Source organism: Macrotis lagotis, chromosome 7 (assembly GCF_037893015.1).
Source record: "Macrotis lagotis isolate mMagLag1 chromosome 7, bilby.v1.9.chrom.fasta, whole genome shotgun sequence".
NCBI lineage: Eukaryota > Metazoa > Chordata > Mammalia > Peramelemorphia > Peramelidae > Macrotis > Macrotis lagotis.
In genome coordinates this window covers 80584251-80607709 of record NC_133664.1, presented here as the reverse complement: position 1 = coordinate 80607709, position 23459 = coordinate 80584251, and positions in this window count along the sequence as shown.

Here is a 23459-nt window from a genome sequence, read left to right as displayed (position 1 = left end):
TAAATGGATTTTGAGAATTGTCTATTGTAGTAGACTCAGAGACCCTCAACTATTGTGGAAGATACAGGCATTTTCATTATTTCAGAAATGTTTAAATGAATTACTCCTAAACAATGAGTCTGATGGTTCTTACTTTTCCTATAGTTTGCAAAATTCCCACAGTTGTTTGTTAGATATGTATATTTATGTAGAAATCATTGAATCAAATATTGAGTTTTTAAGCCTCTGTGATAGATAAATACTGTGTATAGTTTAAAGAATAAAAGGATTTTAAAGTTTGAGATCAGTCAGATTAAATATCTTACTTGAGATAAGAAGAAACTGAGATGCTGGGAGTTGAACTAATATGCTTAAACTCAAATAGCTAGTTTGTGGTAATGTCAGGACTAGCATCCAACCCCCTTGTTTCCTAGCCCAATATTTTAAAATTACATTGTGCTTTATAAGACATAGGGATGGGTGTGATGTGGCATATAATTAGGTGGCTCAGTGGATAGAATGCCACACCTGGGGTCAGGAAGATTCATCTTCCTGAGTTCAAATCTGGCCTCAGACACTTACTATGTGTTCTTTGACAAGTTACTTCACTCTGTTTGTTTCATTTTCCACATATGTAAAATGAGCTGGAGAAGGAAATGGCAAACCATTCCAGTATCATTGCCAAGAAAACCCCAGTTGGCTCTTGAAGAGATTGATCTGACTGAAATGACTCAACAATGACAGAAGACATGGAGGGATCTTATGGTTCAATTGGGGAAATGAAGATGTGTCATGAAAATATTATAGTCATATGCATATGCGTTGTGCTCTAGGTCAGCCTGTACCTGTTTGCCCTCCCAGACTTTCCCACCCTCCCCAGGTCTTACTAGTCTAGGGACTATTTCCAAAAGAAGATCAGAAATACCTGATACTCATAAATCCTTGAACTAGATCTGATTCCTAGACTCCCATCATGGATCATTCTTTACTATCATTCTGTATATGGGGGAAAGCATTAGAATTCAAACCAATTTAAAGTATCCCCTTCTCTAAACACACACACACACACACACACACACACACACACACACACACACACCCTTATTCCCTCTCTAACAAAGGCTTAAAAGACTTAAAAAACTCAAGTGTGTTTGTTATCTACATGTCACTTTCTCAATCACACATTTGCCCACCTACTCTCTTTGCACCATATCCAAGTTGCCCCTTAACGAACCCTCTTTACACAAGTGACTCTTGGCTCAATTGTAAACAGCCCTTTCACAGTCTATAGTCACCTCCACATTACTTTCTGGTGACTTCATAACTGACAACCATTTCATAACTAGCCTTGGAGCTGGTTCTTCATCTCAGCAAGTAAGAGCAGAGAATCATTCATCTCATTTCTGAAGTGACCTCCCCCTGGGAACATATACTGTTTGTTGGCTTGGTAACCTCAGCATCAGAGAGATATATGCAGAGATGACAGGCAAGTGACTCATCACCAGAAAGTTGGATATCAAAGAATTATTTCTCAGTCATAACAAAGCATGGAATCTAGTTTCTTTGTGAAGATATAGAGAAATTGTGACCATTGCCATTGGTGGAAATATTTTAATGATATAAAAAATCTTTGAAGAATTGATGTAGTAAAAGAATGTGAAGCAGCAGCATAAGTCACCCGAAAATGGCTAAGGGGGGTCACATAGATAACAGGAGATCTTGAAGTCAAAAAGTAAGGAAAGCATTGTAGAACAGGGGAGAGAATTCCAATACTGAAGTCAGAGAAGGTGGGTTCAAATCTTGCCTTCATTCTTTAATACCAAAGTAACCTTGGTTGAACCATTTAGTTTCTAAGGGGTTCAATTAGATGGTCTGTGAGGTCAGTTCTTGCTCACCATTTATGATTTATATGATCTTAAGCTTCTCTTCATATTGTGCACTAAATGCATAAAACAGTAAGATTAGAAAATAATCAAAGGCAATTTTGTAAAAAAAATTGTTGTATGGCAGTGTTTTACAAAACTAAAATAGTTTTGAAAGCTACACTATTTGAAATCAGAATCAAAGCTGTAGTTAAAAGCATGAAGTCTTACATTCTTTTCTTTTTCTTTTTTTTATTTATTGTTTGCAAGGCAATGGGGTTAGTGACTTGCCCAAGGTCACACAGCTAGGTAATTATTAAGTGTCTGAGGCAGGATTTGAACTCAGGTCCTCCTGCCTCCAAGGTTGGTTCTCTGTTCACTATGCCACCTAGCCACCCCTACATTCTTTTCTAACCTTAGTAATAATCTAATCTAGACTCCTCATTTCTACAGAGACAGAAACTCATGCCTGGGTAGTTTTTTTTTTTTTAACTTCTCCAGGGCTATATAACAAGATATTTTTTTAAAGTAAAGACTTAAAGTTAAGGTTCCTGATCAGTGCTCCTGAGTCCCAGGGTCAGTGTTCTTTATGATATAAAATATTTCCTACATTTTATTCCTTTGATAGTATAGATTCTTTTTGATGATCTATTCTTTAGACTAGTCAAAGAATTGTTAATAATACAATGAAGGTGTAAATTGTACTTTTGCCATAACTTTTGGAGTAAGACATTAAGAACTTGATTGGACTGTCCATCAGTCTGATCCATAATGCATTTCTTATCTTCTAGTTTAGCATGGTAATTAATTTTAAAAATCAAGTATACAGTGATTAACAGTCTGATTTTCCTATAAGTTATGATCTTCATCCCTACTAATCTTAAGCCAGCTTCAAGTTGAAATAAACACAAATTAGCATTTGAGAGATATGATTTAAAATGGACCACATTACAAAGCATGACAAATTAGAATGAATATCTTCCATATCAAGGCACATTATATAATTACATGGTTAAGCTTAATATAGTGCCCTCACAGCAGAGATGTTCAGCATTCAAACATGGCCCAAATGAATAAGATGAAGAATAGGGTAGCTCAGTCTCATATAAAAGTGAAAAGAATGTCTGAATGTATTAATCTTTATTTTTCCTTGAGACTGAATCAGAAGATGCCAAGAGCCCAGGGAAATGGAAAAGACTCAATCTGGGGCATGGTGAAAATGTCTAGTGTTTTTTTTTTCTCCACAAAAGCTACTATCTTGTGATAACCCAGGTTTTGGACAAATTGCTGTTTATAACTTGAGGCACTCATCTATGCTACTCTCCAGTTCCTCAGGTTTTCTGGACTCCCTATTATCTTTTTTTTTTAGGTTTTTGCAAGGCAAATGGGGTTAAGTGGCTTGCCCAAGGCCACACAGCTAGGTAATTATTAAGTGTGTGAGGTGGGATTTGAACCCAGGTACTCCTGACTCCAAGACCAGTGCTTTATCCACTACGCCACCTAGCCGCTCTCCCTATTATCTTAAGAATAAACCAAAATGTCCATTATTTGAGTTGTAAAGCTCTGCACATTCCTACTCGAATTATCTTTCTAGGCTAATTCGACTCTACACATCATACCCTATTCATTCAGTCAAACCAATCTCTTTGCTGTTTGCTACATGTGACATTCTACTTTCCATTTCTGTCTCTGCCTTTTTTCTGTTGTTCTACGAGCTTAGAATCTAGAATTGGTCTAGAGAGTCACTTGTTAACTTTTCATCATTTCCATTAAAAATTGGGAAATGCTACAATTCAAAGTTTGATATATTTTTTTAAGCTTGTCTAGACATAAAAAAGTGATGAAGAAAGTGAAGAAAATAATTAAATAATACAGATTAAGAGTGCATAAACTCCAAGATAATATAAACTTTTGGCAGACAATAAATATTTGTTGTCTGAATGAGAATTGTTTCCTCCTTCTATAAAGTTTTCTGTTCTTTACTTTGTTTCCCTAAATTTTACCCCAAAGTCCCAGTTCTTCTAGCTACTCCAGGTCATCCTGATCTCTCCTTTATACCTATGTTTAGGTTGGTAGAGTTAAGCACTGTTGTGTGTCTCCCAAAAAACCAGATACTTCTCATGATCTTGGAAACTAGTACAACTTTTGGTGATTGATTCCAACCTGTCAATCAACATGCATTTTTAAAACAAATATAGTAACTATTCAAAACAAGAGATACAAATACCATAAGAAAATCCTCCCCTTTAAGGAATTTATTAAATTCTAATAGTGGAAACTTAGTTACTCAGAGATATATGAATGAAAAACGAGGTTGTTTTGGTGAAAGGACACTCCCCACTTAGCAGGAGAGGATGTTGGAGAAAGACCTCACCTGATGGTAGAATTGAGAAGAGTGTTGAAGACAGACAGAGGTGGTCAAAAGTTACTATATGCCAGACACTGTTAAGCACTAACAATAAAATTGCAAGCAAAAGAGAAAGTTACTCTCATGAGCTTATATTTTAATAGAAATGGCAACACATATAAGGGAATTAATTAGAAAGAGTCAGAGAGGTAACTTTGGGGAAAAAGTGAAAAAAACAGTTTCAGGAATAAGAGAAGCTAGGAAATAAAGTTCTGATTGAAATATATAAATTAAATATGTATATTAATATGGGGTTAGTTATAGAAGCATAGATATATAAGGACAGATGATCTGGATATTTAAATCTAAATATTGATATAGACAATTTAATATATTTTTCATATAAGTAATATCACCTTATAATTTATAATTTTTGGATAATGCAATGATTCCTTATGACAATTTAGAAAATTTGGATTTACAAATTACTTTCTCAGTGAATTGGGGTAGGGCAAGAGAATGGAAAATAATTTAGGTATCAAAGTTAAAAATTGTTTTTACATATAACTGTAATTGCAAATAAATTGTAAACTAAAATTGTAAATAAAATAAAATGATGGAGCTGCACTTAAAAAAAGAAAAAAAGAAAATTTGAATTTAGAGAACCTGGTTTCCAGTACCAATACTGAGGCTTATTTCATATCCCCCAAAACTTGAATATATTGCTTTGCTTTCCTGAATTTTTGTTTCCTTATCTATGTGTTTGAAATGATATGCAAATACATGACCTACCTCTCAGTTTTTGGAAGGAAATTGTTTATCAATTGAGCAATGTGCTTCCTAATCATGAACCCCTAACATAAAGGTAGAGAAGACCTTGAGTTTGAGTCAAAATAATGTATTTACTGGATGCCAATCAATTACTTTGAGACTCATTTTTTTGTTTATTCATTTTCACTTATTGTTTTATTTGGAGCGTAGTTTTTAAATGTTCAATTCCAAATTCTCTCTCTCATGCCTTCCCCCAACATTGACAAGACTAGTCATATATCAATTATATATGTAAAGTCAATATTTCCATGTTGACCATGCTGGAAAAACAAAACCAAGAAAAAAGCAAACAAATTAAAGAAAGTGAAAGGAGCCTGCTTCAATGAACACTCATAGTTCATCAACTCTCTCCAAAGATGAGTAACATTTTTCATCTAAGTCCTTTGGAATTACCTTGGATCATTGTTTTTATCAAAGTAGATAATTCATTCACAGTTGATCATCTTTATAATATGGCTGTTATTGTGTACAATATTATCTTTATTCTTTTCCTTTCATTTTGCATTAGTTCAAATAAGTCTTCCCAGAATTTGTTCTGTTTGTTTTTGAAGCTATCCACTTGTCATTTCTTATAGTAGAATTGTGTTCTATCATAATCATATATTGTCATTTGTTCATCAGTCCTTAATTGATGGGCATTGAGACTCATTTTCCTTATCTGTAAAATGAGGTTAATAATCCACCTCATTGGCTTTTTGTTAGGCACATACTTAGTAAACCTTAAAACCCTCTACCAATGCAAGTTAGTATTAAAACTTCTTTTATATTCAGATTTTTTTCTCTTTTCCAAACCAAAATTACAAACTCTCACTACTTCCTTAATTCTCAGTCACTCTTAATTTCTAAATATATTAATGAGAATTTACTAATTTATTAGTAATTCCAGGTTAGAGAGTATTTTGAATTCTAAATTAAAATATAATAAATTCAGTATGAGCATGAAGTTGTTATAACTAGGCACACTTCAAAACTACTGAATTAAGCCAATCATTTTAAATTCAACATGACAAAGCTAATGCTTAGTCCTCTTTGCACCAGACCCTTTTCATCCTTATTTATTAAATCATCATTGAAGATGCAAATGCAAAATAACATGTGTTATTTGCATGTTTCCTCCACCCTTCTCTTTCCTTTTTCCTCCTGCCCCTGCCTTTTGAACCAAATTAACTGGTTGTCAGCAGTAACTAGTGGCAAAGAGAGGGCAGGCAAAAGGAGGTTGAGCTCATCAGAGTGTTAGGAGGAGTTAAAGAAACAGTAATAAGCTATATAATGTGTAATACAGTCTCTTGATTTCTTGATTAATAACTTCAATTCAAGAAGCATTTATTAAAGGATGACTAAGCAAAATATGGCTCTAAGGAAAAGACTAAGATAAATGATTTTATCTATGATCTGTGCCCCTGAGGAGCTTACAGTCTTAAGGCCCATAATATTTCCATTTCCTAGAATTATAGTTTTTTTAATATTCAAATCTTATTTATTTTTATAAATTAGTTGTTAATTTATGGGGTTAATTGTCATGGACAAATATTAAGGAATTTTATCAGGTTTCTTAGCAAAATGATTCAACTATTTATGGTATTTGCTGGTTCTGCTAGAGAATGTTCGGTTTCTATTTTTAGTGAAAATAGTGAAAAATCTGCTACCTTCCTTCTAGAAAGGAGAGCAGGGACCAAAGGGCTTTGTACTCTCTTTAGTAAGAACCTATCAGGTAAGTCTCTGGAATGGGATCTTGAATATCTTATCCATTTGGACCACATGTTGCATGAGACATCTCATGCTATGAAATAAACTTCAATATTCCATCAATGCAGCCTATGAGGATGACATCATCAGGGTTCATTCTAAGTGAACCAGTATGCATCTGAGTTAGAGTAACTCCAACAAGTATTTTCGATTTATACACTACCAGAATAATTGCTTGCATAAGCCCATAAACTTGCAATGGTGCTCTGTGGTATCCATAGAGTTTTGGATCCATCGGTACCTGTCTAGTGACCATGTTCAGCTTGTAGAGATCTAATGGATGAAGATATGGTTGTGATTTCTCTATAGCCATGATCTTTATCTGTATCTTGAGCTCATTTGTAGTCTCCAGGATGTCCTCTGGATTAATCACAGTTTTCTTAAAAGCATCCCTTTGTAGTCAAAGTAGTGTTCAATGTGTATGTATGTGAGTGTCTATATGTTGTTGCCTGTGGTATATGAGCATCATCATCTCCCAGTCTTTCTTTCACTGGTGAATCTTGATCAGATTGTTTTTTCCCCATTTGAAATGCTTATATATCATGGGAAACAACATTGCAAATGTTACTTTCCTGGAAAATTAATTTCTCCTGTACCTTTGGTATCTGGCCTTTCTTCCACAGCTTTTCTATTATCCACCCCATTATGTCCTTATTATGGATTTTCAAAATCAAAGAATTGCAGCCTTAGATCAGTGATGGACATATGGACAGAAATAAATCATGATGGAAGCTACTTGCACTCCATCAGCTGCAGGTTGCTTTCATGGCATTGGGATTATGGGTGTCTTTTCCTAACCCAATGTTTCTGAGGATTATATTTACCCAACTGATACCCATCATCCTGTGCTGTCAGTCATGGCAACACAGAGATGGCATAGGTACCAGCTTCCTATGAGAATCCCCAGACAAGTTCTAGTACAAACCAGGGCTCAGAAGGGAAGTGGACAAAGGTACAAAAATGTCTCTGCCAGTAGCAAATAGGCTGAGCTGCTGTCCTGCAAATAGGGATGCTTCAAGAATGAACTCTGGCTCTAAAAGTGCAAGGTCTTGCTGAATCAGGACCAGGGAGCTGGCTTCAGCCTCCAGGAATTTACCTTGGAGGACAGGGCACAGCACAGCTTGGCGATTAGCAGCATCTTATTCTGCAAAGTCTAATCCCTGTACTCAGGTTGAGCCTCAGAGTAAGAAGCTGCATAGTCAGCTCTTTTGACTCCCTTTCTTCCCCAAGCTTAGGTGATAAAGAAGAGTTGCTATTTCCACTTACTCTTGCTCCTGTGCTCAGACCCAACTTGGAATGACTGCACAGAAATTGCATGAAGAAAGAATCCTGGCTAGGGAGAGGGAGGGCATTGTCAGGACCCAGAAAGACCCAGTTACCCTTGTCCTCCCAGAGTCAAAAAGCTGGAGAGGAAGTTTACAAAGCTAGAACAGGACAGACAAGAAGAGTAGGAAAGGATGGTTAGGCAGAGCTAGCATTATAGCAGAATTATTAATTGTAACACCCTCATTTGCAGATGAGCAAACTGAGGCACAAAGGTATTAACACATTGTGTTTAAGCGCAGTTTGTTTACTTTGACCATGGAATGATATTCTATTTGCTTCCTATCAGTCATCTCTCTGTTCTGTGGGGAGATTTTTGCAATGACTTCCATTTGATTAGTTCCCTTCCCTCCCCCCTTAATTCATAAGAAATATTTTTGTTTTCATTCTACAGAAGAAGGGGAATTTATATTTTTACAGTAATTGAAATTATTATACCTCTACTTTGATTTATATATTCATCTGTGAAAATAACATGGGACCATTATGAACCAGACCTAGACCTGGAAAGGAACTTAGTAGTCATCTAGTCCAACCTGCTTATTTTCTCTGAGACACAGAGAAGTTGAGTTACTTTCTCAGGGTTGCTCAACTGTTAGGATTTGAATCACATTTGAACTCTGGGGGGAGACAAGAGCTGTATCTTTTTAATTCATATCATTTTAACCCTCTGCCCCAAAAGTTTTGGAACAGATTGCAGAGCATAAAGAGTTAACTATTTTTCAGTGTGTGCATTACTATACCATAAATATTTATATTCCATTATGATATTACAAACTTCTCATTTGTTTTGTATTAAAATAGACAAAATATTAATTTGCTGTTTCTTCCCTGGGGCCAGTCTTGCAACTTTCCCCCAAGGAAAAAAAATAACAAATAAATTTCTGGTGAATGCAATTATTTCTCTTTTGATATATAGTTGCTTTATGGCATAAGAGGCAAACACTTGAAAACTAACTTGGTTTCTTTTTTTGCAAGGCAAACGGGGTTAAGTGGCTTGCCCAAGGCCACACAGCTAGGTAATTAATTATTAAGTGTCTGAGACCAGATTTGGACCCAGGTACTTCTGACTCCAGGGCCAGTGCTTTATCCACTACACCACCTAGCTGCCCCTACAAACTTGGTTTCTTTATGAAAACACCGCATCTCCCTACCTAACTTTTTTGTTTATTTTATTTTACTTTTGCAAATTAAAAGTACTTGTGTGAGGTTCATAATGGACCTTCACTTCATACCGACAAAAGCCATGATCCCATCTTTCTAATTTCCTAGACCAATGAGATTGACTCTGAACTGGGTTTTTGGTTCCATTATCTGCCCTCATCAATTTATCCTCAACAGTATTGCCTTAGTAATTTATTTTATTGCATTTCCTGTGATTAAAAGACTCTTCTACTCAAAAAAATGTTCCATGGTTTCAATTAGTAACCTAAAAAGTTTAAATTCCTGATGCTGACATGGAAGACCTTACATTCTGTGACTGTTTAGCCTTACTGCCTTTCAAGTATATAAGTTCCAGTAAACTATATTACTTTTTAGCCCCCATTCTGGTCCTACCCTTTCCTTATGCTATGATTTTGCTCATGACTTATCCCTTCATCTATATTCATCTGAAGAAGTTCAACTGTTCCTTAAAGCACACATTATATCCTATCCTCTCATTAAAGTTTACTGAAAATTATTTTCTTCACAAATTTCAAGAATAGTGGTTTTCCTAGTTCTCCTTTGCCACCAGTGAACTTTACTCTTCATATATTTTGTGAAAGTCTTCCTGCCTCCCCTTCTCATTAGGCCATAAGCTACATAAGGGTAACACTTCTTTTTACTTCTTTTTATTTATTTTTTCATCCTAATTCCTCATACTGAAAATAATTTATCTGTAAACATGTTAATCAAAAATATGTATGTACAATACTAACCTGACAGTTCACTGCTGAGGGGAGGTGGGGTGGGAAGGGAGGGTTGAAGGAAATTTCTAAACTTAAAAATGTACATATGTATATGGATAAAACAGATTATTTTCAGTATGCAGAATTAGGATTAAGGGAAAGAAATACATGAGATAAATTTTATAAAGTGTTCATCAGATTCTGAGGGTTATTTGTTGCTTTGTTTTGCTTTTCTTCCTCTGGATGGGAATAATATTGTCCAATAGCTTAGCCATCAATTCCAATTCAAGGCCTATATCCAGAAGAAATCATAAAAAATTGGAAAAGTCCCACATGTTCCAAAATATTCATAGCAGCTCTTTTGTAGTGGCAAAGAATTGGAAATTGATGGCATGCCCATCCTTTGGGGAATGGCTAAACACATTATGGTTCATGAATACTATGAAGCACTATGTTCTTTAAGAAACCATAAATGGTCAGACTCTAGAGAAGCATGGAATGACTTACAGGTTCTGATGTTGAGAAAAGGGAGCAGAACCGAGAAAACAATGCACACATTAACAACAACATTGTGAGAAGATCAACATTATTTTAAAAAAATAAATGCAATTCAACAACATAAAAAGGAATTGCTGGATCAATGGGAATGAACCTTTTTATTGCTCTTTGGCATAATTCCATATTTCTCTCCAGAATGGTTGAATCCATTGAAAACTCCAACAGCAATGCATCAATGTCCTATTCCTCCCACAACCTCTCCAACATTGATCATTTTTCCTTTTTCTCATCTTATCTGATAGGTGTGAGATGATACCTCATTGTTGCTTTAATTTGCATTTCATTAATCAATAATGATTTGGAGCATTTTTCCAGGATTACATATAGCTTTAATTTCTTCATTTTAAAACTATCTATTCATATCCTTTGACCATTTATCAATTGGGGAATCACTGTCACATGTATATTTTTATGTAACAAATTTTTTTTCTACCATCCCTTCCCACCCCCCCCTCCCCTCAGCATAGAATTATATGTATATATATATATATATATATATATATATATATATATGATAAACATGTTTACAGTTTAGTCATTTTTCAGTATGAGGAATTAGATTAAGGGAAAGAGATATATAAGATATAATTTTTATAGTTTTCATCAGATTCTGAATAGTTGGTTCTTCTTTGTGTGTGTTTGTGTGTGTACATGGGTGTATGTGTGTGTGTATTTTGTTTTTCTTCCTCTGGATGGGAATAGCATTGTCCATAGCAGTCTAATACAATTGTGCTAGCTCTGAACTGCCTGAGAGAAGGTGCTTCCTTCAAGTTTGTTCATCTCACAATGTTATTGATGTGCACGTCGTTCTCTTGGTCCTGTTCCCTTCGCTCAGCATCAGATACTCTAAGTCATTCCATGCTTCTCTAGAGTTTGACCATTTATGGTTTCTTATAAAACAATAATATTCCATAGTGTTCATGTACCAAGGGAAACTCCTCTATGACTGATTTTTCACCTCTTTATCCTCAGTACTTTGAATGTTGTAGACACTTAACAAATTGAAATCAAATGATGGAATAAATCTGATTTGGTGAAGCCAGAAGTGCACTGAAAAATGATGTATTTCTGCTCACTATTATACCTAGAGCAACATCATAGCATAGTGAGTAGAGCTCTGAATTCAAAGACTCCAGAAAAGTCAGGGTTTTAATCCTGCCTCCTAGTACTTCTTAAGTTTGATATTCTGAGCTACTTAATTTACTTCTCTGGTTTCCATATTTGTGAAAGGAAAACAACAGCATCTACCCTATACAATTGTGAAGATTATGAGGATGATTAATCTATTCATTCAGTCTGAGGAAATGCCAGGTGAAGAAATTCCATTTTCCAGTGCAGGTTGGCACTTTTTCTGTAATCTATAACACTCTCTAGCACCAAGAGGCTAGATAACTTTTCTAGGGTCATAAAGTATCTCTATATCTTAGATTTCACTCGATCTCAGGTTCTCTTGGGTTCAAGGTCATTTCTTGATCCATTAAATCATACTCCCCCTCTTGTTCTATGGAGAGAATGGGATAATATACATCAAATACTTTTTAATCCCTAAGTTATTGTAAAAATCTTATTATTATTATTATTATTATTATTATTGTTGTTGTTACTATTTCAGAGACCAGAAAAGTCAACTCAGGAGGGGAAAAATTTAACTACTTGATGATAATAAAGAATTTCTTTAGCATTATATTGAGCAACTTAAAATGTCTGCTGCAGTGAAGTTGAGTAACTTTTACCATGATCCCCTTTGCTTTCACATTTCTCTGTACTTTGGAATGGAGTTTAGCATTCATATATTGCATTATTAAGCTGCATTCCATATATAACCTCAGGCCTGATACTTCAGTCATGCTCTAGGGTCCTGAATCTTTCTACTCTCTTTGTAAATAAAACTATGTAGTTTGAAAGCAAAAGTGAGCTTTTTTAAGAATTTCCTCAGATTCAAATCTAACTCTATCATTGGGAAAAGCAGAAGAAAAGAAAGGTTTTCTACTTTTTTTTCCTCTAAATTGCAAAATTTATTTTCTTTTCATTTCAAAAATAATTTCATTCATAAGCACTAAGCTTTGTTTGATAGTATCCATGATAGTTCATGCAGTTAACAGGCTTCAATATAATATTAATCAAAATTGACCAGTTGGAGTTGACCTGATGCTCTGAGAACAAATTGAATCATGCCTCTTGGCTAACATCCCTTTTAATCTCATCCCCAGCATGGATTAAGTTAAGAAAAGAAGCAAATTTGTTAATCATGAATAGGGGACTCTCCTATTTCTTTTAAGTGGATTGATGATAGCCCTCTTATTAGCCACAGGGATACTTGAGCTCAGAACTCCCAACAGCCCCTTTTTGAGACCAAATATTTTGTATGTCCTGGGATGCTTTTCTTTCCCAAGAACAAAAGAGGTTAATAAATATGAATTGAAGATAAGTTTCCTTTATGGGAGCATGATACATCAAATCTTCCAAAGAAATTTCCATGCTTTTCCCCAGGTATATTGTTTATGGGCTCTGTCCTCTAGTCAAAGATTTCAGAGCTCAAACTGAAACATATCTCTCAAATTGGATTTTATATTAAAAGGCCTGGAAACAAATCCAAGTAATCTTTAGTATAAACTTGCACTTTTGTATTACAGATAAAATAAAATGAAGACAAAGAGCTACAGAATTATGTATGTGGTACTATTCTTTGTTTAATTTTAATTTTTAAAACCTGCAACCATATTGAAGTATCTTTCTATTTTTCTTTGTTCTAAAATGACTGTGGTGCTGATCTAATCAGTGAACTTGTTCGGTTTTATGATCAGTGTAACTGGACCTTGTCAAATTCAATTATTATTCCTCTTTCTATTTTATTTTATTTTTGGGGAAAAAAGAACAAAAATGCCTTAGAAAAAAACAGAATGCTTTAGGAATACAACTTTACATGTTAAAGTCAGTTGAGTATGGATACCAGCTTGGCTGAGATCAAGGCCAACCAGAGAGAGATGGAGTAGTCATTTGCATCACACAAGTAATTTGACATATTTCAGGAAGATTTAGGAAAAACAATAATTTTTGACCTATACCCCTGACATTTCTGTCAATAGAGCCTCATTTAGAGAAATTTAACTTAAAAATGAAATTTCTATTAAAAATGCAAATATCCCAGTAGCTTTGAAATAGCTAGTCTAAGTTGAATGTGAGTCTAGGAGTAAAGAAATTAAAGTTTGTGTGCCACTTCTAGAAACTCTTCTACATTTAGACCCTCAATCTCTATGGGTCTCGGTTTCCATATCTGTACAAAAAAGTGGATTGGAGCAGATGATCTTGGAGCTTCTCATGTGTTAACTTCTGTGTTTTACAGATTTGTAAGAATGAAGGATCTAACAAAATGAAATTTAGGTTTCAGGAAATAATATTAAGGTTACTGAGGAGAAAGATACCTCATGGTCATGGCAGCTAACTTTCCCCAAAAGAATCCAATTTTTTTTTAATTTGGTGAGAAATAATATTTCTGGACATCCTGATGATAAGGTAGATGATTACATCAGAAGAAACTATGGGTGTAGAAGTTATCTCAATCAAAGAATTTAGATTATAGAATAATAAACTGAAGAGAGGTAAGGTATTTTAGATGTTACATAATTCAACTATCTCATTTCCTCATAAAGAAATTGAGTGTCTTCTCCAAAGTAATTCAACAGAATGAAATTGAATAAGCATTTGTTGATTTTTTATGTTAATTCTAAGCTAGTTTACATTCCCTTGAAGGTGAATCACATATCTAAAGATTATTGAAAATAAAATATATACAAGATAATTTCTTGGAAGGCAGATATAACATATAGAAAAGATTTGAGCTGGGGGTAATATAATTTTAAATGTATTCACTTTTTTACATGACATAATAATAATTAACATATTTTATGCCATTATATAATTTAAAGTACTTAACAAAAATTATCTGATTTATTCCTCACAATAAATCTCGGTGGTAACTGCTATTATTACCCTCATTTTACACATAAGGAAAAGTGTGGAAAGTATGACCTTATTAAGTGTCTGAGATATCATTTAAATTCAGGTTTTCCTGACACTTAGGACCAGTCTCTATCTCCCATCTATTCATTAAGCATATTCAACATTCCTTGAAAGATGCAGCATTAGAAACAACCCTGTTAAATGAACTCTTGATAATAAGTGTCAGGTAGGTTATAAAGGAAGGAGATATCGAATCATCAAAACTATTTGCTACTATAATGGAGTGATCATGGGCAGTGATGAAGTGAAAGATGGAATTACTGTGGTTGGTGATGTTATACAAATGCTCTTTTTTTCTTGAAGCCATTGTACTAATTACATTTAACTCAATTGTAATCTTTAGTCTCTTTGAAGACATCTATAATTACATACCAAGTGGATGAAGAATATATATATTACCCTCACAATTTGGGGGGATGTGTGATAGAGAATACCATCTGTATCCAGAGAAGAAAGTATGGGATTTAAACAAAGATGAAAGATTATTATCTTCAATTTTTAAAAATTTATCTCTTGTATTACATAATTTTGCTATCTCTAATGTTTTCTTTCTTCCTTACTGATATGTTTTTTTTCTCAACACATTCAATTTTGATCTATGCATATCATGAAAACAATTGTAAAGACAATATCAAATTATCTTCTGTTGGGGGAAGGGGGAGGAAGAGGAGGGAGAAGACAATTGTAAAATTCAAAACCTTGCAAAAATGATTGGTGTAGGGGTGGCTAGGTGGCACAGTGGATAAAGCACTGGCCCTGGAGTCAGGAGTACCTGGGTTCAAATCCAGTCATGGACACTTAATAATTACCTAGCTGTGTGTGTGGCCTTGGGCAAGACACTTAATCCCATTTGCCTTGCAAAAACCTAAAAAAAGTGATTGGTAGAAAATATATTGTATATAATTAGAAAACAAAATATTGATATAATTTAAAAAAGGAATTTGTATTACCCTCATTTCATCATGTTTCTGTTTTGATACCCTTTGAAACCTATGCAACATGCCATTAGATAATATTAATAGCAATAATAATAGCTGATGTTTTACTAAAAACCTCACAAATATTATCTTATTTCCATCTTCACAACAATCCAAGGAGTTAGGTAGTTTTTTCTACCCTCATTTTACAGATGAGGAAACTGAACTAGATTAACTGATATGTCCAGCATCACAGAAGTATTATCTGAGGTCATATTTGAAATCAGGTCTCCTTGATTCTAGGTCCAATGCTTTATACTCTGAAGTATCACCTTGCTGCTTCTCAGGTATACGTGTCAGACAGTAGATATGGATCCTGTGGGCAGCCCAGACTTGAAAAGAAGGAATGGTACAGGCTGAATTGCTTCCTAGAAGAGATAGCATAGTTCTTTTATTGGCCTCTAAGTTTTCTGCCAAAAACAAAGGCCTATCTTCTCAATACTAACATTTCACCAGAATTACTAAATTTCAGAAAGGCACTTAACATCTTTGTCACCAAAAAATTAAAGATGAACATCCCAGAGAAGGCAGAGGGAAAAGTTCATGGTAGGTGTGAGTATGATAGACTATAAAACCAATTTGCATCTACAAAAACAGGAATTAAAAAATGTCATTAAGAATTTGTATAACATGTACTCCTGTCCAAGATGTCTGAGGGTAGCCAGGCACTGTCCTAAACTCTCTTGGCTTTCCCTCAGAACTACCATGAATGAGCCTCTTAGATCCATAAAACCCAGAAAAGAACAAAGGAGAAGACCATCTACCAACAAGGTTTGTCTTAGTGGAATGTGGGTGAGTTGGGACAGAGAGCAGAGACACAGCTCAGGGAAAGTGGGGAGAGACCCTGGGACTAACTTGAAAACAGCTGCAGAAATTTTGACTATATGAGTGGTGAGCAGGAGAGTTCCAGCAAGGCACCTAGATATTCATCTGGTCTGCTCAACTGGTCTGGAAGACCAGGGCTGCAAGCCCCCATGTTTTTAGTAGATGCCCCAGTTTCCAGTTGAGTCCCCCCCATTCCTGTAAGAGAAAGTGACCTTTCCCAGAAAAACCCAGCAGCAATAACCTCACCCCCCTAGGCTCAGTTCTGAGTGAGGATTAAGGAGATTAAATATATAGCCCAAGAACCCAGGACTCATTGTTTGAAAATAATCCAAATCTATTTGCACCCCCCCAAGCCTCCCCACCCCCCAAGGCCTAGAGAGTGGACCACAAATCGAAGTCTCAGACACTTTTGAGAAAGTGTCTAACATCCCCTACTGACTGGCCCACTTGGATTTCCTAAAACCAGTGAGCAAAGCCTCTAGAGATTTCAGCACCAAAAGTCTCTGAACCAGCCACTGCCCAAAAACAAGATCCTAGGAAAATGAAGAAAAGTCATCAAGCTAACTTGAAACCAAAGATCATAACTCAGAGAGATATGGAACTTCTGAGGAGAATATGAATTGGTCTCCAATCCAGAAAGAATTCTTAGAAGAGATCAGAAAGGAGTTTAAAAACCAATTGGAAAAATTGGGAAAAGAAATGCAAGAGAAAATTAAGACTTTGCAAAAAAAAATTGTCATCTTGCAACAAGAAAACATTGGATGAGTGCAAAAAGAAAATAATTCTCTCAAAACTGCAATTGGGCAAATGGAAAACTCTTTCAAAAATAGAATTAACCTCTAGGAAAAGGAGTTGCAAAACGTAAATGAAGAAAATTCTTCTTTCAACTAAAAAGATTGGAATCTTTAGAGTCTAATGACTTCATAAGACAACAAGAATCTGTTAAAACCCCAAAAAAGTGAAAAAAATAGAAGAAAATGTAAAATACGTCATCTGCAAAACAACTGACCTGGAGAACAGATCCAGGAGAGAGAGAAAGAACTTAAGAATCTTTGGGTGTCCTGAAAACATTGAGGATAAAAAAAAAAGCCTGGCCTCAATTTTTCAGGATATAATAAAGGAGAACTGCCCTGATATCATGCAACCAGAGGGCAAAATAGTTATTGAAAGAATACATCAATCCCTCCATAAAGGGATCCCCAAATGAAAACACTAAGGAATATTGTGGCCAAATTCCAGAACTACCAGATAAAAGAGAAAGTCCTACAAGCAACCAGAAAGCAGCAATTTAGATACCAAGGAGACATATTAAGGTTTACACAGGACTGGGCTGCATCAGCATTAAGGGACTGAGGGGCGGCTAGGTGGCATAATGGATAAAGCACAAGCCTTGGAGTCAGGAATACCTGGGTTCAAATCTGGTCTCAGACACTTAATAATTACCTAGCTGTGTGGCCTTGGGCAAGCCACTTAACCCCATTTGCCTTGCAAAAATCTAAAAAAAAACAAAAAAACCAAGAGCAAACAAAAAACATTAAGGGACTGAAGGGCCTGGAATGTGATCTTCCGAAGAGCAAGGGAGCTTGAAATGCAGCCAAGAATTAACTATCTAGCAAAACTGAGCCTTCTCTTCCAGGCTAAAAGATGGACATTTAATTAAATAGGAGATTTCCAAATTTTTTCCTGATGAAAAGACCAGAGCTAAATAGAAAATATGGACTTTAAACTTGAGAATCAAGAAATACGTTAAAAGGCATAAAAAGGGAAAAGGAAAAAATCCAATGAGATGAAACTGGTTGCATCCCCAACTGAGAGAAAGTATCACATTACTCTTTTTGAAAAAAATATTTATTTATTTTAGTCCATTTGTAAATGCATATTTCCAATTTGATTAAAACCACGGAAATGTAGTAAAATGGGAAACAATTTTTACAACTAGTGCTTCTGACAAAGGACTCATTTCTAAAATACATAAATAACTGAGTCTAATTTATTAAACAACAAAAAACAAAAACAAGCCATTCCCAAATTGGCAAATGGTCAAAGGAGATGCAAAGGAAATTTGAAGATGAAGAAATCAAAGCTATCCGTAGTCATAAGAAAAACTTCTCTAAATCATTACTGACTAGAGAAATATAAATTAAAGTATCTCTGAGGTACCACCTCACACCTGTCAGAATGGCCAATATGGCCAGAAAGGACAATGATCAATGTTGGAAGGGATTTGGAAAATGTGGGACAGTAATATATTGTTGGTGGAGCTGTGAACTGATCTAATCTTTCTGGAGAACAATTTGGAATTATCCCCAAAGGGCAATAAAAATGTGCATACCCTTTGGTCCAGCAATATCTGTACTGGCTCTATACCCTGAAGAGATCATGAAAATGGGCAAATACATCACTTGTACAAAAATATTCATAGCTGCTCTGTTTGTTGTGGCAAAGAATTGGCAATCAAGGGGATGTCCATCAACTAGGGAATGACTGAACAAACTGTAATATATGTATGTTTTGGAACACTATTGTTTTATTAGAAACCATAAGGGAAGATATTTCAAAGAAGCCTGGAAAGACTTACATGAATTGATGCTGAATAATATGAGCAGACCCGAAGAACATTATACATCCTAACTGCAACATGGGGATAATGATAATGAACCTTAATGGACTTGCTCATTCCATCAGTGCAACAATCAAGAAAAGTTTTAGGGTGTCTGCAATGGAGGGTATCATCTATGTCCTGGGAAAGAATTATGGAGTTTAAACAAAGACCAAAGACTATTACCTTAATTTTTTTTTTAAATTGTCTTATGTACCACATAATTTTGCTATTTCTGATATTTTATTCTTTCCTCAAAGATATGTTTTTTCTCTCTCAACACATGCAGTTTTATCAATGCATAGCACAGAAACACTGCAAATATTATCAGATTGCCTTCTGTGGAGAGAAAGGAAGGCAAGGGATGGTAGGAGAAACACTGTAAAATTCAAAACCTCACCAATAAATGATAGGTAGACACTACTATTGTATATAATTATAAAACAAATAAAATATTTATATAATAAAAATGAATTTGTATAACATAAAAGATTAAACTGGTCACTTAGTAAGTGTGAGAGATGACAAATGGATAATCTTAAAGTGCCCTGGATATCCTCTCAATGTTAGTTGAAGAAAATGAAGTTTTTTAGTATACCTGTAGACTATCTATGATAAATTTTTGGATGAACCTGAATAAGAGTTGTGCAGTACAGGCAATCATGAATAGGTCACAATTTGCAATATTGGAAGGGTCTCTGAAATTGATAAAGTCATAATCCTATAAAATATTTAATTTTTAAACTATAGATAAACTTTTATAATTAATTTTGATTCATGAAGCACTTCCAGTATAATATAGTATTTCAGATTCTTATTAGATACAAGGAAAATTATGAATTGTAGATTTGGTCAGAGGCTGCTAAATAGTTTTGAATGATAGAAAGTTAATTTTAGAAATGATACATTCTTTTATTTGAAAATACAGAATGTTAACTGATTTTCATTAATCTATCCCTGATTTATTTTAGAGTCTGAAGACATAATTTCATACTTTTAAAGTGAATTTAGTTGTTGTTTTTTCTTTCTTTCTTTATAATGGTAATTAATTTGAGGAAGGAGTTATCTTGTAACTGGTTGTGGAAGACCTAGGTCAGGCAGACCTTTAAATTGTGAAATACCAAATCAGCCAATGCTTTTTCTCATAACCCATTTTATTTTTCAATTTGAAGATAAACGAAAGTCTATTTTGTTATCATTTGCCAAGATCTATGCTTGCTGCTCTCAAATGAGGCTGGCATAAGAGTTGCACTGGATGGGTCAAAGATAAAATGGGCATTACAGTCAGAAAAAAGAACTTATAGATTAAAAATTAATCTTTTTTTTCCTCAAAGATATTATGTCCCCAATTAGGGATTGTTTAGTGTTTCTATCTTGTTTAGTGTTTAGAAACACTAAAAACAGACGTTGGCAAGGTCCATTTTTCAAATGGCTCATGTCATTTATATCAATTCTCTTACCGAAATAAATCCCAGAACATTTTTTCTCCTCCCATAGAATGTAAATGCTTTCTAACTTTTTCATTCTTTTCATCATTATTAGAAATAAATAAAATTGGAAAAATAGATTAGACCTCACTGGGGATGTTACTTTTTTACAAATTTTAAGTTTAATCTGAGTTCCTGTTTACTAAATGGAAAAAAGTATATTCCTAGGTATATATCAAAGCCTTGACTCTTTTTGCAACAAAATACCAGTACCAAAATGAAGACACATGGCAAATTGTAAATAAGCTTATTTATTCATACTAAAACCAAAAAGAAATCAGAGAAAATATAAAGATGAGAAAGTACTAGACAATCCATAAAGTGAATTACCTTTTCCATTAGGAGTGAAAATTTTGACTAGCAGAGAGTTCCAGATCTCACAGAAAGGAAATTACCCTGTGTCTCTAATATAGGAATATGATTAAGGTGCTGATTCCTCTATATGTCATCCTCCTGCCAGAGGATTTCCTTTCTGAAACTGCTTTTAGAAGAGAATCTGGAACTTGGCTTTTTTAAAACTAAGAATCAGAAGAGAAGATCCCCTTTCTTTCAAGCTCTGGTCAATTCTATCCTTCTTGTATCTGTGCATTTTATTAATTATCTTTTTGAAAATCATTGTGAAACTTATGTGAAAATTCTTATGCAAAAGAGTTTTCAACCAAGGATTATACTAAAATCTTTGTTTCACAGACCCACTTATGATGACACCTGGAACTCTAAAGGAATTTTCTTTCATCTGTTGTATTGTTTCTACCCAGATGGAAACTGCAAATTTCACTATCTGATATTCCTCCACAGGTAGATAACCATTAATAGTGCATAAAAATTCAAAGTTATATTTGTTTAGTTTTGGTTTGGTTTGATGCAGAAAAGCACATGGAAGTAAGTTCTATAGAGAGTCAAGGACCTCTTTATAATTAGATTATCAATGATTTTCTTTCTTCCGTCTCCCCTTGCACCATCTCTGATTGACTATCTTCTGTGGAATTCCAGAGTGGAGGACATTTTGCTGCATTTTATTACTTTATATCTTTGCTCCTTGATCATCCTTCTTTTGCTAATCTGAATTCTAGCTACTGAAGCTCCCTTACTGTGATGCTCCTCTCTGCTTTTCCTAGTAGAGTTCATCCATTCCTTTTAGTGTCATCTGCTACTTCCTTACAAGGATAATATAATTTTCTGGAGATTTCAGGAGAAAGATACTCTGATATAACTATAGGGAGGAAATTACTTGCAATCCTGCAACAATGCCAATGCAGAGGCAGTCATAACTTTCAAAATTTGCATGATTTGGAAATTGATTTTATGTGAAGAATGGGGAGAATTCAACTTTGATAATATGCCATTATATATTGGCATTACATTGGCTATATGAAACTGAATAGACAGTTTGGGGGCCAGATTGTGTAGGATTTGGAAAGCTAAAGAGGGGGTTTATGCTTTATCTTATAAAAAAGAGAGGTCTGTGTGCAGATTCTATGCATGAACTCAGAAGAGGGAGAAAAAATATTATTCTCATTAACCAATAAAAGAAAAACCTAGCATTTCCTTCATTGGTGATGTTCAAAGCAAACCATTATCCTGAGAAGGAATCCAAACATTTTACCAGCCTGCCAAAGACATCTATAATACAAAAATTCTAATCTCAGTCATAGAGAAACCTTTTATTGAGGACAGTCACCTGACTTAGGGTATAATATATTTGCAAGTATGTAGGATACATTGGATTGATGAGAAGTTTAAGAGGAGGCATTGAGCATGGACAGTTTATTGTTAAGTAATTTGGCTTAGAAAGGGGGGGGAAGCATAGGATGATAATTTTTTGGGGAAAAAACATGTTTGAGCATGTTGAGAAGAAGTAATGAAGTTGTAGGTAGGGAAAGAAATAAGGATTGACTGTGAGAATTTTTTTTTAATATTCAACAGCTACCAACTTAAAGTAATCATCTAACAAGTGTTTGTTGAGTTTAAATTAAGCATGGGATGTTGTTTTATGATGAAAGTAGTAGTATTTCAATACAGGAAAAATAGGAACAATAACCATTTATTAAATTCTTAAGGTATTCAGTTTAGAAGTGGGGGGGGGGATAGTGAACCACCACTGCAAAATGAAAATTCACTCTTTTTTTTGGAATACATATATATATATATATATATATATATATATATATATATATATATATCTTTTATTCACTAATACTGTATCACTAATTCATCTGTTTGCTGGTAAATGTTTAATGAGGCCAGAGAAACATACCCACTGAATGGTTTATTTTGCTTTATGCAGAAATATTTAGTTTAAAATGTATTGTCATAAAATGCAAACTTAGTTCCCAACTCTTGAGAGGTATATTCCCTTCACTCCTTGTTACACTTCTCTCTATAGAAGGTAAAGAAAAGATCACAATTATGCTTAGCTTATCTTGGCTCCTATACAGCACAATCCCAGATCCAAGTCCAAATCCTTTATTGGGTTGAATTCTGACCATTCTGGCTTCTCAAGGTTCTCTTGTCATGTGATGACTGTACAATCCCATCTTTTATCTTGATTACAAGATCACATTACTTCAAATTCCTAATTCAGGTGGGGATTTCTGCCTTTAAGAAGAAGACACAATATAGTAGAAACTAGTAACATTCCCTGATCCAGGTCCATTGCTGAATGCTTCTCCTCTGACTTGTTCAGTTCAAGCATGGGTATAGTGCTCGTGCTGAATATATAATAAGAAGAAGGGCACAGGAAAAAGTGGTCAAAATACACTTTTAAAAATTTAATCTATATCATTTACACTTAAGTCAAGAAATCAACATAACAATGTTGAGATCTGTTTTGTTGTACTTCCAAAAGTCCAGGGTATAAAAGCTCATTGTGAACATTTAACAGTTGGTTTTCTTGAAACAGAGCTGACTTCAGCATGCCCTTTAATTCCTCTATAAAGTCTGGACAGCCAGCTCCTCGGGTTTTTTCCCTGAAATGTTGTGTTCAAAAGATATAAGATAGAAAGGATGTAAGATA